This window comes from Myotis brandtii, unplaced genomic scaffold (genome assembly GCF_000412655.1).
Source record: "Myotis brandtii unplaced genomic scaffold, ASM41265v1 scaffold227, whole genome shotgun sequence".
NCBI lineage: Eukaryota > Metazoa > Chordata > Mammalia > Chiroptera > Vespertilionidae > Myotis > Myotis brandtii.
In genome coordinates this window covers 55893-60100 of record NW_005358520.1, presented here as the reverse complement: position 1 = coordinate 60100, position 4208 = coordinate 55893, and the positions used below count along the sequence as shown (strand labels likewise).

The 4208-nt window shown below is 45.7% G+C and overlaps 1 protein-coding gene across 5 annotated transcripts in view; it reads right to left on the bottom strand.

Moving 5' to 3' along the window:
- Positions 1 to 2998, bottom strand: part of GULP1 (GULP, engulfment adaptor PTB domain containing 1) — a 101938-nt gene extending 98940 nt beyond the window's left edge. For all 5 annotated transcript variants that reach the window (XM_005866270.2, XM_005866267.2, XM_005866268.2 and 2 more), the window contains exon 1: positions 2881 to 2998. The gene's annotated coding sequence lies outside the window, so the exon portion shown is untranslated. The remainder of the gene's footprint in view (positions 1 to 2880) is intronic.
- Between the last annotated feature and the right edge of the window lie 1210 nt (positions 2999 to 4208).

Genomic DNA, 4208 nt, shown 5'->3' with positions numbered 1-4208 from the left:
ACAGTTCCTTTCAAGGTGCACGAATTTGTGCACTGGGCCCTAGTATATAAACAAATAAATATGCCTAATTCTTCAGATCAGTTACATATTTTAAAAACACTATGTGCCTGGCTGGGGTGGCTCAATGGTTTAGCATCGACCTATGAACCAGGAGGTCACAGTTCAATTCCCGGTCAGGGCACATGCCCAGGTTGTGGGCTCGATCCCCAGTGTGGGGGCTGCAGGAGGTAGCCGTTCCACAATTCTCTCTCATCATTGATGTTTCTATCTCTCTCTCCCTCTCCTTTCCTCTCTGAAATCAATAATATATATTTTTAAAAATCGGTAATTGATAGAAACTCTTGGGATGTGGGTGTGATTACTACATGATGCAGAGGCTTGTATACGCGGGTGTTGTTCCATAGACGGTCACCTGGTCACAAAGTTTGCCGCTTAGCCCATCAGACCACTCGCTGATGAATCATGCATGCAGTTTACAAGTCATGCTTTGCCAATTTCCTTCTCCGAGACGGCCGCTTCCATTCCCGTATGGATTTACTAATGTAAATCCTATTCTTTTGCCCTCATTTGTCTTTATGTATAAAAAAATGCCCTTTTAAAAATGTCCTCCATGTACATCATGCTCTATTAGCACATCAAGCCATTTTATAAAGGTATTACTTCTAAATAAGGGAAGGCTTTGGAATAATAAGTGACACCTCAGAGCATACACAATTAGTTTGCACTACAAGACCCACAATGAGTTCACCACTTCACAACATAGAGACCAATGTAGCTGATGAACATCACTTTGCCAGGTTTCACTATTTCATTCAAATAGGAATGAATTTACAAAGGAACCACTCATTACAACTACATATTACATAAGTATACAGAAGTTTTTTTTCCCTTTAAATCTCTTCACTAAATGAAAACCAATGTTATTGTTATACAGGTAAAGATGAACTTGAATAACATTAATTATTAGAACAGAAGTATCATTTACTTAGATAAATGTACTGAATGCAAACTTTAAATGCAGGACCTACGGTCAGGGGAAGGGAATGGTTTCCTGGGTTTCTGCAATAGCTTATGGGTTATTTTCTTCTGTATATAAATGCAGCCGAGGCCTGAGGCAGCCCAGAACAGGGTGTGAATTTGCTCTACCCTGAGGTACTTCCCTAGGACTCTCCCCAGACCAGAGCGCCATCAGTCTAAAGCAGTGATGGCGAACCTTTTGAGCTCGGCATGTCAGCATTTTGAAAAACTCTAAATTAACTCTGGTGCCGTGTCACATATAGAAATTTTTTGATATTTGCAACCACAGTAAAACAAAGATTTATATTTTTGATATTTATTTTATATATTTAAATGCCATTTAACAAAGAAAAATCAACCAAAAAAATGAGTTCGCGTGTCACCTCTGACATGTGTGTCATAGGTTCGCCATCACTGGTCTAAAGGTTAGACTCTAACCCACTCACACAGAGGGAGCAGGAGAAATTACATTTCTCTTCCTTTCTGCCACTTTCCTAACGCTGCTTCCCGCTCTGTCATCTGTTTATTCCCCTCGCTGTCCTGAATGACTGCATCATCTGACACTTCTGCCCAGGAGACTGGACGTCCACGCGGACGCATCTCTTACTGTTCCTAAAAGCTGAAGAATGTGAATCCAAACTTCGAGATTTACAGTCTCAAAACGAAAACTTTCTCTTGCGGTCACGTTCCCTTGGCCTTGCCCTTCTGCACGACGGACCCGGGCGCCGTACTGTGATGTGTTCTCAGGGCCCCCCCTGAGGGCACCATCAGCATCACCCTTCCCTTCACTTCCTCCCTGGCACTCAGCACACCCACCGGCCCGAAGGAGCTGAAATATGTTTTGTGTTGCCAGGTTTTACTGAAAATGGGAAGACACAGGAAGCTGATTCTCTTCCTCCCCGCCCTAACGGCCACGGTCACCACCTCATTCAAACAACCAGAGCGCTGAGGCTCACGGTCAGGGCACGTCCGCACAACCATCAGCTGAGGCATGTACACTCGCCATCCGCTGCCAATGATGTATTTTAGATACAGGGGAACGACCATGCACATACAATACTCCCTTTCCTTCCAGGCTCAGCTATGTAAGGGAGACAGTGGCTGAATGTGTGAGCACAGGATGCTACCGCTTGCAACAAAAATTTAGAATCTTAACTTTGATTTTTTTCTTCCACATAAACTAGGTTTTGTTAGGAAAATTCTTTGAATAAATAAATATATACATATACTAGTATATATACAATACACACACACACACACACACACATATATATATATATACACATATATATTTAAGTCAACAGGTCAACAAACATTTTCAAAAATGGCTGATGAAATGGTAACTCATTACCACCTTCTGGAGGTATTTTCAGTAAGAAGAATAAGAAGCCTTTAAAATATCATAACCATTGAAACAGTGATGCAAATTTTAGTAACGCTACTAATGAAAAATGAGTGAAGTATATATCACTCTATAAGCATATTCTCTGAATAGTAAACACATCTAAAAATATTTTAAAAGCTTTTGCTCGTATTAACTGATACCATGAAAACTATGAAACACTAACTCATATGATCAGATAAGACAAAATAGATTATTACAAAAATAAAGAAATTCAACAGAGAATACATAGAATATTATCTCAATTTTGTGTAAAGGGAAAAACCAACAAAACAAAAAAAAATCAAATGATAGAGAACAAAAGTGATGGAAGTTATTTTTAGAAAACAGGCTCATTTGTGATTTTATTTTGCTTTTACGTATTTTACCAATTTCTTTTTAAATGTTTGGCACAAAATAAAAACATTTCTGTCATTTCTCTTTTTTTCAAACGGTTTCAAGTATGTGAACATTCTTCTTACCTGGCTGTGTCGGCCTGGAAGGCGGCAGACACTGACGCGGGGCGTCCCGATCGCGCAGTGGCCAGCCGCGTTCTCCTTCAGCCACGCTCTCTCCTCGGTGTGTCGGATGGACTCACCTAGAACTAGAAATAACATGAAAACTGGGCTTAGTAGAAGGAATCAGTAATTACACGTATGTGTAATACAGAGGCTGCCATACATGTTCTAAAATTCTAGTCGTTTCCTGTGAACGTTAAGGAAGTGGCCAGGGTGAAGGATGTATGTTTTTTGAAAAGGGAGAGGAGCGGGTGGCTAGATAAGGCAAACAGCAAGACCGCCCGGTGATAAACTCAATGTTCCAACCCACCGACAGCACCCCTCCTCCCTCAACTACCATCAGCCCTCTCCTCTCCTCTCCTCTCCTTCTCGGATTAGCTGGTCAGCGTGATGGAGCCCCCGGCCCTGCCCAGGAGGGAGAGGGCGAAAGGAAACTTCAGGAAGCATTTGTCCACCTGAGCTTTCACTCTGTTGGAGGCAGTGGGGCAGGCGCCAGGGGTCGAACCTTGGGGTCAACCCTTGGGGTCAGACCGGCCTGGGGGCAGCAGCATTTGTCCACCTGAGCTTTCACTCTGTTGGAGGCAGCGGGGCAGGCGCCAGGGGTGGACCCTTGCGGTCAGACCGGCCTGGGGACTGGGTTTGGCTGGGACAGCAGTCAGAGGCAGGACTCGGTCTGTAGGAGGACACTTACATATAACACGGCGGAGAGGCGAGGAGGAAGACGGACCTCCTACAAGCAAGGGGCTTAGGAAACAGGCTACGGAGGCAAATGAGGGTCCTGGGAGCTTGGGAGCCAGGAAGGTAAAGGCGACTCGCCTGTGGGGGGTTAGGGGGGGGCGGAGCTGGAGCCCTGGGTCCTGTCCTAAGGGTTTAAGGGCCGAGGTGTTAGGGGAGGCCCCGGGGAAGGTCCAATAGATTGAACATCCAGCACTTCCCAGGTGTGTCCTCTCAGGGGTGTGGTCTCCACTGATTGGCCGGCACTAGGGTGGGGTCATTATCAAGGCAGCTGGGCCCCAGGGCAGCTGGGGCTGGTTTTGCTGCTTCTCTGGGCCTGGAGCTGACATACTATTGAGGCCTAGAGGTTATCTCCAGGGAGGAAAGGTCAGGGGGTCAAACCACATGACCATCCATATGCTAAGGAGGAAGGTCACCCTGGGGGGAGGCCCGCCTGCCACTGTCCATGGCTGGGCACCTGGGCTTCCCCTGGGGCCCTCCTGTCCCCGGCTCATGCTCAGGGCTGACTGCCCCCCACTTCTACTCTGATCCCCAGGGAGAAGCATTTAGGGAGCCCC